Raw genomic sequence first — 19,162 nt, 5'->3', positions numbered from 1 at the left:
TGCCGGGAGGACTAGATGAATGGATAGCACCTGGAGTAGTATTTGACACCTTGCTACTGCCCATCAGATGTGACTTCCTTTCCTCTCTCACTTCCTTCACGAGTGGTTTGAGTGATGCTGGCACATGGAGGGATATCTATGACCTTTGAGAGTGGCATTGTTTCTGGAGGGAGTGGACAGGCTTGGAGGGTGGGCAGGCCAATATTCGCTGACATTGATATGACTTTCAGGAGGGCTGAGTAAAGCTTTGATGTGTGGTGAAGGGTTGGCTAGAACCTGCAAGGCTCTTGATTTTACAATAGCTCGTTGGCCCAGACCAACTAGATCAGGCTAGCTCATGGGACTTGAGTGCAAGGCAGTACTTGGCTCTGAACTCAGACTCAGGTTCAAATCCTGTCTCATTAGAGAACCTTAGGCCAGTTTCTTTATCTCCCTAAGTCTCCATTTTCTTATGAATTAACTTGGAAGACTATTGATGGTGACCTTGAAATGCCCTCAATAAATGCTAGCCCTTCTTCTTTATTATTATTATTATTATTATTATTATTATTATTATTTAATCCTCACCCAAGGATACACTTATTGATTTTAAAGAGAAAGAAAGGGAGAGAGAGAAACATCAATTAGTTGCCTCCTATATGCACCCCAACCAGGAACTGAACCCGCAGTCTAGGTATGTGCCCTGACTGGGGATTGAACCAACAAACTTTTGGTGCACAGGATGACACTCCAACCAACTGAGCCACCCAACCATGGTTAGCCCCTCTTCTTTAGAAACAATTAGAGTTGTCCCCCTTTATTTCCAGGAAATATGTTTCAAGATCCCCAATGGATGCCTGATACCTCAGACAGTATTGAACTCTAGATATACCATGTATTTTCTACACATACATACCTATGAAGAAAAGGTTACTTGAACACAAGCACTATGACCTATGACCTGAGGCAGTTGATGAGATAATGGAGGCAGCTACTAAGTGACTAACAGAAAGGGAGCATATACAGCATGGATGCACTGGACAGAGGGATGATTCATGTCCTGGTCAGGACAGAATGGGCAGGCTCCAAATTTCATCACACCACTCAGAACTGCTGCAATTTAAAACTTATGAATTGTTTATTTCTGGAATTTTCCATTTAATATTTTTGGACTGTGGTTGACCATGGGTAACCGAAACTGCAGTGAGGGAAACCCTGGATAAGGGGAAACTACTGCTTATAATGTTAAGATTTTACCCCTAGGAAGAAGTCACATGGTTCTCTGTGCCCTTAATATGTGCGTTTTGGTTCTATGTCCTGTGTCCCATAGAACTACTATGCTACCATCATCAAACACCACCAGTCTGAAGAGGAGCTAGAACAGAATATATTCACATAGCTTTCAGAGCCATGTAAAGGGTCTGGAACAGGGAGGCCTTAGAAAGGTCGTGTGATGTGGGAGAAGTATTTTCCTGACCAGCAGCTCCAAAAAACCCCAGAGGGGTTGTAGCAACTAACTGCCCAGGAGGGCCTCCTCTCACCTTGGTGAACCTTAGGAGAGAAATAAAGACCGGCGCTGAGACTGGGCTCCCTCAGCGAGAGTTGGGGCAAGGTCAGGGCCTGGGGGCGCTTCACAGAGTGGAGGAAAATGGGACTTTTAACTTGGGAATCAGACAACCCCGTGTGCCAATTCCTAACAGTGTGTCCTGGAGATAGGGACTTAACCTTGTCAAGCTTCTTTTGCTTCCTCTCTGGAAATGGGGAGTATAGTAATCTTCATTTCTGGAGGTTATTGTGACCACCCGAGGGGAGTGGTAAAAGTACTCGGTGCACAGTATGCACTGCCAGACCGGCTGGTGGGATTATTGTCGCTAAGGTCAGTGTCTGCAAAGGCTCTCAGGTCCAGGACGTCAGGCGTGCGCATGCGCGCGCGTACTGGCCGGCCAGGTGAGAGGGTGGCGGTAGTCCTGCACCTGGCTTTTAACCCTTCGCGCTCATGGAAGTTGGCGAAATTGATGTAGCAAGCGGGACGCAGAAGCCTGAGCACCGCTAGGCCTGTCGCCGAAACTAGGGGTGCTTACAGAGAGCGAGTACGGAGTCTATTCCTGGCTGGGGTCCGCCAGCACTGCAGGAGGGCGGGGGGTGCGCCGAGGGGAGCGAAGTCTCGCGAGATCCCGCGCGGCGGCGGTGGCGACGGCGGCGACGGCAGCAGCAGCGGCGGCAGCGGCCGGAGAGGTGAGCTGCGGGACACGGTGGCGGCCGTTGGGGGCAGAGGAGGGGTGAGAGCGGCGCAGACCAAAGCCCGGACCGGGGAGCGGGTTGGGCGGCGGCCCGCGACCTGGGCTGCCGTCCCAGCTCGCCCCGCGGTTGCAGCGGAGCCGCCCGGTCCGCCCCGTCCGCCCCGTCCCGGGACCCGCGCGGACGGGGCGGGGCGGTCGGGCCGGGGCTTCCAGGGCCGATCCCCCAGCAGAGAGTTCTTGCGCTCCGGTGAGACCCCGGGGCCGCCTCAGTTTCCTCCGGCTGCGGATGGCTCCGAGGACGTGGTGCTGCTGGTTGTGGCAACACCATTTGAACCTTTACAGTACGCTCGGCACTTGCGTGGTTCCACTCCAGTGCTGCATGGAGAGGTGAAGCGCCCTGCCCAAAGTTAACACTGCTGGGAAGGGGCGGAATCGGGGTTCAAAGGCAGGCACGTTGACTCTCGCGCCCGCTCGCATCCTCGCCTCCCATCCTTTTCCCCACCCCCCACTCGCAGAGCTTTAAGGCTCTAGTTCTGTTCCTCGGATCCCCATTGGGCTGCAGAAGGTGTGTCTGGAAGTCCCTGCCCGCCCCAACATTGAATGCAGCATGGTATATAAATTGTTCGGAGATGGTCCTTGGCTTTTGTGAAATCCCCCAAAGGGTCGTTGATCCCGAAATAGTTCAGGACTGTTGTTCGGCCCCGTGAGAGAGCAGAAGTGGACTTAAGAGTAGCGGTGTGCCAGGTGTGGGGTGTCAGGTCGAATGGAACTGGAATATTGGAGCCCTGGGCTTCCTTAGTTAGTTAGGGGAAGGAAACTTTGAAGTTTGATTTTTGTTAAGCATGTGATTGCACTCTTTGGAACAGTGGTGCTCAAACTTGTCAGAACTAAGGCCCTTTCCTTTGCAGCAAGTGTTTATAAATCCACTTTACGGCCTGAAATAAAATGAAATACACATAATCAGTACAATGATCAGATTAAATGCAAGGGAGAATTAAATGGAGAACAATGTGTAACATGCATTATAGCACATACTGTGAGAGAAGAGAGCGTGTGCCTGGGTGCTTACACCTGCTTCAAATGAATGTACTTGGATTAAAGAGTGATAAAAATATTAGGAGGTATTTCTAACAAAAAGAAGGGCCAGAGATATGGATGGACACTGTGTGTGATTGTGTGGGGGGATACACCTGAATGTTGGGATAACCTGTTTATGATAATAAACAGCTTACATTAAATTAGAGATAAAATGACAGGATGTCGAGATAAAAATTACAAACTATCTCAACACATACATGATATTAATATAACCCCTTTCATTAATCATCCACCATTAATATGGTGGATGACATTATTTCAGATTACTTTGTACAGCACCTTTTGTGTCAAAAGCTTTAAGGTACTGCCACTTACTGATAATAATGAATAAGATAACAAATTGAGATTTAAGGATTCAGTGCAAATGTCTCAATTACTGGTTTAGATATGCTCAGTTTTATGACATTGCAATTATGTATTGAGTTAACAATATGTGATGTGAGGAAAATGGTCACTAATTTTCAAAGATTAGTTATTTTATCAACATTCCTCACATTAGCTATGTTCTCCTAAGTTACCGTGGGTTTCCCATAATACAAAAACTTTTTAGTGTTACACCCTAGAGTAATGCCACTTTACAGAGATGAATCTGACTGGATATGTAAAAGATTCTCAGGACTGAGATGAATCTTCATTGTGTGGGTCTGTCCCATGCATCTTGTGAAGTCTGACATTCTGGCCCCCACATGCTTAATGCCAGTGGTATCTCCAGTCACTTTGATCACTAAGTGTGTTTCTTAGGATATAGTACTTAGGATATATACTAACCCCATTGAGGTCCACTCTAATGAATACCCTCCATTGTCTTTTCAATTATTAGAGAAAGGGGGGCAGAATTTAACTGACTTGAACAAGTTTTGTTAGGAGAAAATTTCCTTCTGTTGTAACATCTGGAAAAATCAGGCCCGTGGCTACTGACAGACACTTTCATTGGTTAATCTCTGGTGGGAGACAAGGTTAGTACCTATGTCCCTCTGAAACATTTTCTTTGTTTAACGGAAATTGTTTTAGAAACATTGAGGGGGTGGAGGGATGGGGGGACAGAAAGAAAGAAGAAAAGGAAGGAAAAGAAAAGAAAGAAAGAAGAGGTAAAGAAAGAGAAAAAGAAGAGAAAGAACTCATGGACACAGACAACAGTCTTAGTGATTGTGGAGCTAGGAGGGTGGGTGGAGGTGGTAGAAGGTATAGAGGCGTTAAAAGGCAATAAAAATACAATGCAAAATAGTGTAAAAATTAAATTATATATGTATATAAATGTTGACAACTAAACTCTTGAATCAGTGAGCAGTTTGAGATTATAATGGAGTTGGGAAGTGACAGCAATAATGTATAAAGAAGGCTTGAATTACAATACAAATCAGTACTGTATATAACTGCTTTTTAAATAATTTTTATTCCTACATACTAACACCCATATTAGAGAATTTAGAAAATGTAGATGTGTACAAAGGTGAAAATTAAAATGACCCATAATCACGTATGTCGTCAGTCCTTCTGGTATGATTCGTGAGAAATTGTTACATTGCAACAGGTTTTCAGATGATGCTGATGCTGCTGGTGCAGGGACCATACTTGGAGAAGCATTAGATTAAAACTGCCTTTCCTTGGCAACTTCCTGTTCTCTCTTTTAATTCTTTACCCCTCCAAATAAATAAGTGTAGTCATACACTTTAGCTTGGTTGAAGAAAAAAATTACATTGTCTTTTATAATTTTCAGTGATGTTCACACTAAAATTGCTTGTCAATATCTAATTTCAGAGAAGAATCTCTTTAAATGTTTGTTAGATTTTGGCTTTGATTTATGGGTAGTTCTCTTTTTATGAGTTATACTTTTAACAGTTTAAAATTATTTTGTATAACTAAAATGCTCATATTGTTTAAATATTAAAACAGCAATATTTTGAGGAGTCGAGCAACTGTCTTGGTCTGCTCTGTCCCCGTCTTCCCACAGAAAACCTCTTTTGTTTCCTATTGAAGTCTCTTGTTTCTTTGTGTAGATAGAAGCAAATATCGGTGTACTATGTATACACTCCCTCCTTTTTATATAAAATATAGCATACTTTGTAAATTATTCTGCTGCTTTGCATTTTTTAGTTAATACTTCTCTGGGATCTTTTCATGTTAGTGTATAGAAAACAAACATGTATGTCTGTGCTGTAGTTTGTTGAACTCACTCCCACTGATGCACATTTGAATTTTTCCCCGTCTCTTAACAATTGCAGACAACCTGGCATGAATAACATTTGCGCACATCATTTTGTGTATGTGAGGCATCTATGTAATGCATTAGAGCACCCGTTTCTCCACGGTCTCTGCAGTAGGCTGCATTTACCAACCCTTGGGTGTATATCAATTTGATAGGTGAAAAATGGTAACTTGGTGGTGTTTTCAGGTGCATTATTTTGATTACAACTTAGGCTGAACATCATATTATATACTTAAAGGCTATTTCTAATTCTTTTTCTATGAACTCTCCGTTCCTGCCCTTTGCATATTTTTCCTTTGGATTACTTTGTTTCTAATAAATTTCTACTTGTAAATTAGATTAGCCCTTTGTGATGTGAGTTTCAGTTACCCCCAGTTGTCATTTTTTTAACTTACTTTCATCTATTTTGGTATAAAACAGGCTTAAAAGTTGTACCTTTAAGTTTTAGGTAGTTATTAATCTTTTATGGTGTCTAGATTGAATCACAGAAAGACCTCCATGAATTTGGAATTCGTCTCTGTTTTCTTTGATCACATTTGTGGTTTAATTTTTAAGTTAAATCTTTGAGTCATTTAGAATTTATTCTGGTGTTCAGGGATGATATATAGATTCAATTTTTTTTTCATATGACTACCAGTTGTCTTACCCATGTATTTCAGAATATAGCACACCTTTATTGTATTCTTAACTTCCAGATGGGGTACACCTGTCAACTCTCTGTTCCATTCAATTAGTCTTTCTGTTCATATACCAGTGTACGTTATTGATTTTATAAAATGTTTTAATATCTTGTAAAGCTAGTTTCCACCATTGTCCTTCAATTTCCTGGCAATTCTTGCTTGTTTATTTTCCCATGTGAACTTGACAATCATTTTGTCTTGTTTGGGGGGAAAAACTCTTTAAAACTTGAGGTCATATTAAATCTATACACTAACATAGGGAGAATTGACAGTCTTCTAGTGTTGACTTTTCCTATCTAAGAATATTGTATGTATTTTTTCATTTGTTTGATTTTACTCTTGAATCTTCTGAAACTTTTAAAGTTCTTCTCATATGTTTTGTCCATTTTTGTTTTTAAAGATCTTATTTATTTATTTATTTTTTAGAGAGGAGAAGAGAGGGAAAGAAATACTGGTGTGTGAGAGAAACATCTATCGGTTTGTCTCTTGCAAACCCCCAGCTGGGGACTCAGGCATGTGCCCTGACTGGGAATCAAACTAGCGGCCTTTTGGGTTGTGGATGACACCCTACCCATTAAGCCACACCAGTTAAGGAGTTTTTGCCCATTTCTTGTTAAATTCATATTAAATATTTTACCTTTTTGTTGCTTTTGTAAGTACAATCTGTTCTTCCTTTATCTCTTCTAAGTGATTTTGATTGTGTGTATGAAGGCTCGTTATTTCTGTGTAAGTACAGAAATTGACCCAGAATTTAAAAGTCATTTTAACAGGCTTTAAATTCTGCAAAATTCCATACACGTGTTTGCCTGAGGGAGAGACTTAGCAGTTAAACTTGTGGTTTAATTTTGTGTCTGCATTTATTAGCTGTGTGGACATCAAGGAATCTGTTTGACTTCTCCCAGCCTCATTTCCTAATCTATAAAAAGAACAATTCTACCTTTGTTAGAAAGTTGGGGGAATTAAAAATGAGCGTGTAAAGCTCATCATGTAATGCCACTTCCGCCATCACTGCTGATGCCAATGTGGGTTGAGGTTACTGTTCTTTTTTTTCTCCTACTCTTACCCCTTTCACCTTTAAAAGGGAAAAAAAGAAACTATAAAAAAAGCAGTAAAAAGATATTAGAATTGAAATTAAAACAAATAACAGGTGTTAAAATGGAAGTGGTTCAACCTGAGCAGGAAAATCAACATACTTGAGAACAGACCAAGCATTTGCAACCCCTCCTGCTTTCTATCCCTACAACTTCCTGCCCTCTAGGATGCACCCTGGCAACGGCGAGGCGACCCAGGTGTCCTGTGTTTCCTATCGTAAGTGTTCTGCTGTCCATTTCTACCAGTTCAGACACATGCTGTCCCATACCGACAGCTCATCTGTCTTATATAGCGTGACCCTTGGTAGAATGGAAGCTGTGAAAAGAGAAACTCCATCCTGTCCACCAAAGAATGCCCAGCAAAACACCTGGCCGCGAATAGACTCTCAGGGTTGTTAAATAAATGAATAATTGACTTTGCTCTTTCTTTTGTCTTATATTGTGTGTCTGGGTAACTCTTCTCTCTCTCCCAGTACTTTGTAAGCCTCTTGAAGACAAGATTGTGCCATTTCTTAATAATAAAATAATGATGATGGTAGAGGTAGTGAGACACAAACGTTTATTATCATATGGAAGCAATAATTCACATTTATTCAACATTTATTACACTTCAGGAACTCAAAAAGTCCCAATGTGGGTTCTGTCATATAATCCTCAGCATTCTATGCATTGGGTACTGTTACTATGCACATGGGGAGAATGAGGTACAGCTTGGGGGCTTGCTCAAGGTAACAGAAGCTAGGGAGTGGTAGAGCTGGGCTCCCAGTGCAGGCGTTCTGGGTCCAGCAGTGCAGCTGTTCACCTGCTTCAGTACTTGAAGCCTGTTTATTGAATACAGTCGTTTATATAGTTTTTGGAGAAATTTAGGAGAGGTTAGTTAATTACACTTGAACTCTCACTCTCCTTCCCAACTATTCCATTTTAGTGACTTCTGTTTTTTTCTTTCCTGTTCATCTCAGACTTCATGTTCTCCAGGAGGCTTTATTTGACCGCACTTCCTGGCATGTAAGGAGGTGTTCAGTAAAAAGTAATTTTCACTTTTTTTTCTCCTCTAGGTTCAAAATAAAGGTGCTAATAAAGAGAATGTAAGACAAGAAAATAATTAACTATTTGACCGAGGTAAGTTTTGTATTATTTAATTTTTTTAAAACCTTATTATTATTGTTTTTAATTCCTCTCCACAGCCTGCTTTCTTTAGATATAAGAAGGAGATTGTTTTAGGAGTGTCTTAAGTTCATGGAATCTGGGGTTCTTAAGGTGGATGCCAGAAATGTGAGCTGTTTGAATGAGATCATTTAAATTCCCCTTATCGCCTTGTTTTAGAGCGTGCTGCTGAGAAGGAGACCTAGTAGGTGGAAACCCATAAGCTGTTTGGTGACCATATATATATATGTATGTGTGTGTGTGTGTTTGTATATACACATACATATATACATATATATTCATATACATACATACATATATATTAAAACATTCAGTGAAGACTTCGTTTTTTAAAATAGGGAATTGAAGGATTTGAAGTCACTTTTGGTGACATAGCAACATTACTTTTTCCTAAATGAGAATTTGGTATACAGGATGACGTTCCAGCTAACTGAGCCACAAAGCCAGGGCACACACAAACCATTTTTGAAGGAGTAAATAATTGTCATTAAGTTTGAATTAAGATATAAAAGAGAGGTACCTTTTCTCTTTCAAGAAGAGCATTGTCCCATACACCAAAAGGTTGCAGGTTTGATTCCTGGTCAAGGGACATACAGAAGGCAACTGATTAATGTTTCTCCCTCTCCCTCCCTCCCTCCCTTCCTCCCTCCCTCCTTCCTTCTCTCCCTCTCTCCTTTTCTCCCTCTCTTTCCCCTCCTCTTTCTTCCCTCCTCTTTCTTCCCCTGCACCTTCCTCTAAAGTCAATGAACCTATCCTCAAGTGAGGATAAAAAATAAAGGAAAATAAATTTAATTTCTTGGAGATTATTTTGTTCATTAAATTCCTCTTATAGATGAGGTCATGTGGTATTTGTTTTCCACTGACTGCTTTATTTCACTTAGTATAATCTCTAGTTCTATCCGTGCTGTCACAAAAGGTGGGGGTTCCTTTTTTCTTTCTCCTGCATAGTATTCCATTGCATAGATGTACCACAGTAAACTAACAAACAAAATGGAACCACAGACATGGAAACATGGAACAGGCTGACAGTGACTAGAGGGGAGAGAGGAGGAGGAGAATGATGGAAAGAGGGGGAAGGGGCTAGTTAAGGAGCATGTATGAATGACCCATGAACGTGGACAATGGTGTGGGAGTGGGGAGGTGGGATGGGCAGAGGAGGGCACGGGGGGGAAATTGGGACAACTATAATAGAATAACAATAACAAGATCTTTAAACAAAATTTCTTAGAGATTAAAACTAGCACCTGTGATTTTTAAATGTATATATGTGTAGATGTACGTAATTATAATTGACACTTGCCACCCTAACATTTTGCTATGTTTTGTGTGGACTATTGATTTGGACTACATCTCATTTATTTTCAGATTCATTTATATTAGTGTGTTCTAAATAATGCTATTTCATTTGTTTTTGTTGTTGCTGTTAAGGGCAAAGCAGTGTCTAAACTGGGTAAGGTACTGGAACTTACTAAGGAATCCTGTGTGTGTTTCCTGTTATAGACATGGGAGCATTTTTCAGTTAGGTTATTTGAAGACAAGGATAAAATGAATGCCGCCAAATAATTTATGGTTATAATGGAGAGAGACTGAGTTGCATTTTAACTGTAGGGTTTGACATTTATAAAAATGAAATTAGAGATATGGATTGCCAGACATTGAGAATGTATAAATCTTTGTCCCATATCCTGCCTATTAAGCTTTTCTGACTCCTACACCAGTTTTTTACAGCCAAAATAAACAGAAAATGGAAAAATTATCTAATATATTTTAGCAATGTTGTAGGCTCTTGCTTCATACATTTTGTTTCCACTGGAATATGGGATTTTTATAAGGGAATGCATGAGCTAGTTTTAACTAGTATTTCAGCAGCAGTTATTTGCATGTAAAAATTTAAAAATTTATTTATAATCCCCTAGCAATTTATTTGTATTTTAATTTGCTTAGCAATTTCTTATTTAAAAAATATTGTCATTCAAAGTTGTATGTAGGCAAACTTAAAATTGCTGAATCTTTGTTAGTTGAGTCTAAATTAATGAGATTTCCTAGAGTTTTTCCCCCTGATATTGTGGCTAATGGTATAATCTTGTATTTGTTTTCTAAAATAACCAAAGTTTGGGTTCTTGAATCTCTTTTCTGTGACTTTATAGGAATTTATTTATTGGTAGCTTTCATTTCACTGGTAAAATAATTTCTTTAAACCCTTCTTTGAAACCCTAATTCCAAAAATACTCCTGGCAGGTGAGGAATTACTAGTAGTAATGGTTAAACTGAAGTCTCAATTAAAATTAAGACTTTATCATTTGTTTCTCCTCTTAGCTGCACTTGTAAAACTTTTTGTATGGTATTAAAACAGATTTTAAGATATTGTTACATTCTTAATGGGTTGGATTTTGTGCATTTGTAACAGTTTCTTCCTACTTCAGCCATCAAGCTTAAAGTTTAGACTGGTACTGTAAGTGGTTATTTGTTTGGAAAGTTGGAAAGAGGAGAAGTTCTGTCTTCATATACAGAATTTGTGGTAGCAGAATATTTAGACGAAACTTGTGGTCAGACTGCGAGTATAGAACTGCAGTAAGAAGGGAAAAAACTGTAAGTGCTTTATACAGTAGGTAATAGATCCCTAGCGAAGCCAACGCTGGGCATCCATAGTATCTATAATTGACTTGGTCTCTCACAGAGGCCTCACTAAGTCAGAATCTCAAGTATATAATTTTAGGAAAAAGATGGAGAACAGTAGCTTTGGACCACAAATTCCATAAAGAGTGCAGAGCTTAGTGAACCTCTCTAGGGATATCCCCAGCCTCTGACTGCCCCGTCCTACTTGAGAAATACTTTTCCCTCCTAGCCCTGGAGGCTTTCTTTGCCTAGTGTGGCACGATGGAAACGTGTATGGAGCTGGGCAGAGAAAGTCTGACTGTGCCTATTACTGCAGTTTAGATGCTCTCTTTAAATACATTTCAACGTGCGAGCATCGCTGTAAAGCATCGTTTCTTCTGTATCATAGCAGTATAATGACAAATCTGGGAATTCACGCAAGTTTTTCCTTCATGCCAGTTTGTTCAGAGAAGATACCTAGTTCATGGTGAAGGTTGTGTAGATGAAATCCATTAAGTTTTGTTTTAAATAGATTTCAATAATGTAATGATGTTTTTCAGTCTGAATGTTCCAGCAGCCATTACTCAAACATTAACTGCTGTCAGTGAGAAAAGATATCCTCCTACCTCTTTTCTGGAGTGCTTGAAATCTTCCTAGTTCCTTTCCCTTTTACTTTAAGAACTGATTATTGACACGGGAATTTTAATCAGATTGCATCAATCTTTATGGGAAGGTTACCAATTATTGCACTGAAAAATATGCATTTTGTGTAATAGTAAGTGTTTCTCTTAGTGTGTCTCTCTTGGTTCAGTGCTTTTAAATACTTCTCAGGTGAATGAATGCCTTGTGTTATGCCCTGATTTAAAAACAGACTTTCTTGATGGCTTTCCTACCTTCAGTTCTATGGGAAGGGGGATAATTTATTTCATGTGAAGTCTTCATAGGATCTTTTTGTTGTTTAGATGTCCTTGGGGTAAAAGAAGGATGGCAGATGTCAGTTACTTATATGATCATTTAAGCTCTAAAATGAGTGTGTGCTTTGAAGAGTCCAGAGCAGTGGGTATTTTTATGGTGGTGTGTACATGTTGAACATTGGGCCCTACTGTTGGTGTGCGCATCCTCATTGCATTCTCACAGCTCTGAGAGGGCAGATATAATCACTCAGTAGAAGACCACAGTTAGGAAATTTGTCCTTGGGCATGCAGCTTCAGTAGGTTTAAAAGAACAGCTTGAATCCAGATCCTTGTAGCTCCGAAGTTGTTGCTCTCCTTTATACACATTGACAGAGAAAGGGATTTCACAGTTGTTAGAATGTTCCATTTTTTTAAAAGATTTTATTTATTTATCTTTAGAGGGAATGGAGGGAGAGAAGGAGAGAAATATCAATGTGTAGTTGCCTCTCGTGTGTCCCCTGCTGGGAACTGGCCTGCAACCCAGGCATGTGCCCTGACTGGAAATTGAACTGCGATCACGTGGTTCGTAGGCCTGCACTCAATCCACTGAGCTACACCAGCCAGGGTTAGAATGTTCCATTTTTGTAGATAATTGAAATATTGGGTGGAATGAAGACAAAGCTACTTTGTCACCATCATCACCATCATTCGTACCATCTTTATTTCTAAGTTCTTCAACATCAACCAATGAAGTTTCAGAGCCTGCCAGGGTGTCTGGCTCACTGTGTCCAGTACAACGTAGGCTTGTTTAATTTAGCCGTGCTCTGAGATGAAAGGTTCATGGCAGCCAAGTACAAACAGACCTTCTGTGGGATGTTAATTCTGTTATAGGAGAGAATGCTTGTTTTTCCTTGCTCTTTGCTAATAAAGAAGCTGGCACATTTACTCATGAGTTAATAAGGATTTTGATTTGTTTATATCTGTGTAATCAAAGGGAAGTGAACAGTTCTGGTAAACATTTTTCTTTGTGCAGTCTTTGGTTAATTCCATTTCATAGCTGCCAGGGAATTGAAAATTGTGTGCTCTCTTGTTCTTTTCTCTTTTTACTTTGTATTTGATTTTATGGTTGGTTGTTGCAAGAAATCATTTCCTCTTTTGAACAGATTGTGTATTTTTTACAGGAGGTTATTCTATAGTAAGCAGAGCGATTTAACTGGGCCACTGCACAGAGGTATCACTATATGATTTTGTTCAGTCCCTTCTTAAATGATAGCTGTATTGAGATATAACTCACGTACCCTGAAGTTTACTTATTTAAAGAATACAGTTCAGTGGATTTTAGTATATTCACAGTTATGCACTGATCCTCACTGTCTAATTGCAGAACACTTTCATCACCCCAAAAAGAAGAAACTTCATGCCTATAAGCAGTCACTCTCCATTCTTAACCTTTTTCCAGCCTCTGGAAACTACTTTCTATGTCTGCAGTTTCGCCTATTCTGGACACGTCATATAAATGGAGTCATACAACATGAGGCTGTTTGGGTCTGGCTTCTTTCATTTACCATGTTTTTGAGGTTCATCTATGTTGTAGCATGTATCAGAATTTCATTCCTTTTTGTTGCTGAATAATACTGAGTTGGCCAAAAAGTCCATTTACTTTTTTCCGTAAAAGACACTTTTTATTTTCACCAATAATTTATTGGTGAAGATAAATTTATTAATTTGGAGATTTTGAGTGTGTCGCCTCTCTCCGCTATTGGCTTCTAGTTGGTAGAGGCCAGGGATGCTGTTAAAAATCTTCCAATGCATAAGACAACCCCACGACAAAGAATTATTTGGCCAGAATGTCAGTAGTGCCAAGAAACTTTGCAAACCACTTTTGACACATTCCATCAGTCACAGCATCTTCTCCACACGCTGCACAAATCTTGTTTTGCATTTTAGTTGTGTTTTTACATTTCTTAAAATAATAAAGCATAATATGCTGAAAATGTTGAGTACAAGTTTTGGGGAGGACGTATATTTTCATTTCTCTTAGGTATATGCCTAGGAGTAGAATTTCTGGGACCTATGATAACTCTATGTTTAACTTTTTGAGAATGGCCAAACTGTTTTTCAAAGTGGCTGCACCGTTTTTCATTTTCTTCAGCAATGTTAGAGGATTCCAGTTTCCTCATATCCTTGCCAACAGTTATTTTCTGGGTTTTGGTTTGTTTGTTTTTATAGTAGCCATCCCAGTGGGTGTGTGAAGTTGTGTCTCATTGTGGTTTTGATTTGCATTTTCCTATTGATTAATGATATCGAGCATCTTTCCATGTGCTTATTGGCCACTTATAGTGATATATCTTTTTTAGAGAAATAGCTGTTCAAGTTCTTTTTCTATGAAAAAATTTTTTGTTGCATTGTAATAGTTCTTTATTCTAGATGTACACATGTGTACACACATTCTTATCAGATATAAGAATTGTAAAATTTTTCTTTCTGTGGATTGTCTTTCACTTTCTTGATGTCATTCTTTGAAGCAAAAGCTTTTAATTTTGATGAAGTCCAATTCATCTATTCTTTGCATAGATGCAAAGAATGCATGCAAAGATGCAAAGATGCATTGAATGCATGTTGCTTGTGCAGTGTTCTCTGTGCTTGAAATTTTGTGTAAGTTAAAAACTCATCCCTTATTTCTAGATATCTCCAATTAATTAATTAATTAATTAAACATTTTCGCCTGAGGATATGTTTATTGACTTTAGGGAGAGGAAGGGCAGGGGGAGAGAGAGACAGACAGACATTGATGTGAGAGAGGAACATCAGTCGGTTGCCTCCCATATACCCCAACTGGAGATCAAACCAGTAGCCTTTTTAGTGTAACCAGCTAAGTAACCCGGCCAGGGCTAGTCATCTCCCACTTAAAAAATTGGTGCAAAATTGAATGGTCAGCTAGTTAACTACATAGTGGGTTAGAGGTATTAAACATCCTTTGTGTTTTCAAATATTCTCATTTAATTCAGAAAGATGTCTTTTGCCCTGGCCTGGTAGCTCAGTTGATTAGAGTGTTTTCCGCTGATAGATAAAAGTTGCAGTTCGATTCCAGTCACCACATGTACAAGAATCAACTGATGAGTGCATGAATTGGTTTAGCAACAAGTCCATGTCTGTCTGTCTCTGACTCTCCCTCTTCCTCTCTCTCTCTCTCTAATTCAATAAATAAAAATTAAAAAGAAAAGCCCTGGTTGGTGTTGGCTCAGTGGATTGAGCCCCAGCCTGTAAACCAAGGGGTCGCCAGTTCAGTTCCCAGTCAGGGCACGTTCCTGTGTTGTGGGCCAGGTCCCTAGTTGGGGGCACTCGACAGCCACACATTGATGTTTCTCTCCCTCACTTACTCCCTCCCTTCCTCTCTCTGGAAATAAATGAATACAATTTAAAAAGTTAAAAAGAAAGAGTAAGATTTCTTCTCAGTTTTCTGCCTAGCTTAGAATGCATGTGTCCTTCTATGAACATTGGTAAGTGTCTCATACACTGAGCACTTGACTGGCTTGGGGATCCAGAAGTGAGTGGAACGTGGCTCCTGTCCTCAGGGAGTAAGAGCTCACACGCCACCCTGGAAGCATGCACAGAGGAGGTGCACAGAAAGGAGAGGGAGCGCTCTCCTCCACCTGGGTGAGAGTGCCTCATTAAGGGGGGACACTTGTGCTCAGGCCTCAAAGGCTATCAGAATTTTTTGTTAGGGTCTGTGATTCTCTCTTTTGGCTTACTGTTGTTTCTGCCATGTTCCTTGGCACCAGATATCTTATACCAACCATATTTAGGATTGTTGCTGTAATGTTGATATAGCTGAGATGAGTTTGATACCTAGAAGTGAGCCTAAAGAAACTAGTTTAATTTCTTTAGGTCTCATTAGTTCAGCATGGTGTGTGCATGTGTGTGTGTGTCTAAGCAGAACAAGTGCAAGTAGTTTCATATAGTCAGAGCATAAAATTTGAGGCAGGGAATAATAGTTGCTTGGTTAGAGAGGAAGTTTGATTATGGAGAGTTGGGTATATAGTCTGTTAAGGAATTCAGATTTTGCCCATATTGATGGGGCACCATTGATGAGTCCAGCACGGGGAGAGTGATGTGGTCACTGTGGCTACTGTATTATGGATGCCAGGTGCAGGGGCAGGACTGGACACAGGAGACCCCTTAGGCTGTTAACACTAGTCCAGGTGAGAGCTGATGAGGACCTGAACTCGGGCATTTGTAGCTGAGTTGGGTAAGACATAGGCTGTAAATGTTTAGTCAGTCAGGAATCCTGACTACAGGTAACAGAAACCCTGCTCAAACTATCTTAAGTTAAAAAGGGAATTAATTGGAAGATCCTGGAGAAGGTCCCAAAAGAAATGAAATGCTGCAGAGACCAGTGATGTTGGGGATTAGAGTGGGACTTGTTGTCACAGGCGCTCTTTCCCCTGTGTTCTTTCAGACTTTTCCATGGAGAGAGGCCATTTTCACACTCTCCAGTCAACAGGAAGAAAGAGCTTCTCCCTCCCAGCTGTAGGGCTCACTTGGCTTCAGGTTTTGTGGCTTCACCAGGTACTGGGGTCTTTGTGGAAGCTCTCTGACGCCATCACACTGGGAGCTGCATACCTCTTTCCATAAAGGAAGTATGGAAAAGGTGGTTCTGAGTGGAGCCAACCTTGTCCCCCTACTCTGGGAATACAGACCAGACCCAGAGACTGAGAAGATCTGAGGAGGAAGTGAGGATGAAGAGTACCTCCCAAGTTTGTGGCTTTGGTAACTTAAAATGGCACCATCCCAGAGTAAAGGTTCAGGAGCAATCAGATCAGAGTGCAGTGAGTAAACTGAGTTCAGTTTTAGACCAGCCTAGGCTGGGACATAGGGCTAATCACAATTTGTATGTTACATATTTTTATAATTCTTTGATTGGTTTGGCTTCTTTTGCCATTAGAAGCCCTGTGAGGCCAGGGGACTGTCTATTCTCTTTGCTGTCAATCTCTAGAACCTAGCATACTGTACTTGGCAGTAGTAGGTTTTCAGTAAATACCGATGTGAATGGTTCAATTCAAGTGAACACTTCCAGCAAGCAGCTGAGTGGACAGTTTGGATCTCAGATGAGGACAGGAAAATAGACTTGGGAGTCATCAGTATGGGGGAGAAGGGACACAAGTCTTGAGAGTTGTCCTTACTGGCTAAGTGACTGAAAGTTCTCTGTATTGTGTAGACCTGCAATTTTCATGTTCAGGTAATGAAATTGCCTAATATTTAATGCCAGTAATTACCTACTGACAATCCTGCCAATGATTTTTTAAAATTTTTGTGATAGAGTTAAGGTTGTGATAGGGAAATAAAGGTGATAGACAGAAATTCTACTTCCTTTTAAGAATAACTGACTCATGGGATAAAACCTTGGATATGATTTCAGATCACTCCTGTAAACTCTCACAAAAGATGTTTATAAAACACTTGGAACAATACAGATTGTACCAAGAAAATGTGCTTTGATCAACTCTAGAGATACAAAGCAGGGAGCTTAATAAATCAGATCCTATTTGTGAATGGAAAGGACTGGAAGTTCACCTTAAAAGTAGGAATTCAGTGCACATCAAGGCTTAAATTTTGTATTCTGAATAGCAGATGTTATCTTAGTTTCATCTTTTGTATAAAAAGAAAATGAATTGCAGGTTTCAGATCTTCACATCTTGAAATCTGACTCCTGATTCTAATCTCTTAATTACTATTGGAACACTAGTCTAGAAATGGAATTTGACTTTGGTTTTTTACCCATTAATTTTGGGGTGAGTGTGCTTCCAGCCCTTTATATTTAGGAAAACCAAACCACTGGTAGTTTGGATATGCCATAACATTTATTATTTAAATATTAGAAAAACACGGTAATGTTTATATAAAGTGGCAATATTATGCTCATACTTGGGGAAAGCGGTTTTTCATTTTAAGGCATAAATATAATTGTACTTATATTCCCTTCCAACAGCAATGATGTAAACCATTCTTTAAAAATTTATTTAATTTTTTACTTAAAGAACTTCCACTAAATTTACCTGACTCCAAATACAGGCCAGTGTCTTTTAGCAAGTCGTAATTCAATAGAACATTTCTAAGAACTCAAATTGAGTAGATAATAGCATCTCGGCTTTTGAAATTACCGTAAGATATAGTTGATTCTTGCATAAATTAGTTAAATACACGACTACCTGGAAAAACCCTAGACCCCTGCAAATTGTGTTCTTTTTGAAATCCAAGCTGACATTTTAAAATGTTGATTTTTGGAGGCACCCCTTGTCAGAAAAGAAAAAGTTAAAATACATCTGATATTGTATAGCTTATTTTATATTCTGAGATAATTTTATTCTTAAGAGATAGTTACTTTTGTTCTTTGCTACTTAATTCTTCAGAAGTAGCATTATTAAAAGTAGAAAAGGTTACAGACTAGATATCAGGGAGGGGGTAAGCCGCTCTTACAGACAGTGGTAAGCACGTGGCCCTGAAGAAGGAGGCTTGCATCCTTCGGCAGTTGGTTTCTGAACTGGTCAGGGTCACCGCTCTTACGTACCACCTAAAACAAGATCACGGTAAAATTCACACACACAGTATTTCCACTTATTTGATCTTCAGCTTTGCTGTGACTGATAAATAGAATTCAAAAAAGGAGCACTAACTAATGGAGGGAAATTCAAACATTTTATCTCTACCTAGATTTAGTCTAATTAAGAAGAATTTGTTTTGAGATATGGTAAGTATAAAATAATTGAAATATACTTCTATTTAGGTATGTGTAGAATTTATGCTAATGTGTTTGCATAGCAGTTATAAACAATCTGATAAGTGATTCTAAGTAATATGTATGTATTCTGGATATAATTAGACATTCTTAATATGCTTTAGGTGTAGTTTTTGTGGTTGAAGTAGCTGACAAATTTTGTTTACCCACTCTACTGAGTAGTCTTCAGTAGACAAAGAGAAGGTGAAAGCCAGTCAACCAGTTCTTGCTCCTGTGATAGTAAAGTCTGAATTTAAGTCGCAGTCTACATCTCAAAGATTGCAAAATAGTATACAGAAATTTGAAAAGAGTTGGGGGGTGTGTGGTTTGCATAACTTACTTTATGAGTATGATAGCTCTGAAACCCCAATGTGTTTTCAGAGGGCAGTGGAAGGCTGGGCCTGCAGGGGCTTTGGGAGCATTGTTCCATGCTGTCATTAA

General features: G+C 39.7%; 1 protein-coding gene across 3 annotated transcripts in view; it reads left to right on the top strand.

Moving 5' to 3' along the window:
* The first annotated feature begins 2,128 nt into the window (after positions 1 to 2,128).
* MRTFB (myocardin related transcription factor B) overlaps positions 2,129 to 19,162 on the top strand; it is a 201,601-nt gene continuing 184,567 nt past the window's right edge. For 2 of the 3 annotated variants that reach the window (XM_037067756.1, XM_037067752.1), the window contains exons 1-2: positions 2,129 to 2,214; positions 8,350 to 8,413. The gene's annotated coding sequence lies outside the window, so the exon portion shown is untranslated. Of the gene's footprint in view, positions 2,215 to 4,133; positions 4,274 to 8,349; positions 8,414 to 19,162 lie in introns of those variants that run through there. The other variant, XM_037067753.1, reaches the window with a different exon arrangement.

Source organism: Sturnira hondurensis, unplaced genomic scaffold (genome assembly GCF_014824575.4).
Source record: "Sturnira hondurensis isolate 20B ecotype Veracruz unplaced genomic scaffold, ASM1482457v3 Scaffold0017394, whole genome shotgun sequence".
In the NCBI taxonomy this organism is placed as follows: Eukaryota; Metazoa; Chordata; class Mammalia; order Chiroptera; family Phyllostomidae; genus Sturnira; species Sturnira hondurensis.
This window is presented reverse-complemented; position numbering and strand designations above follow the sequence as displayed.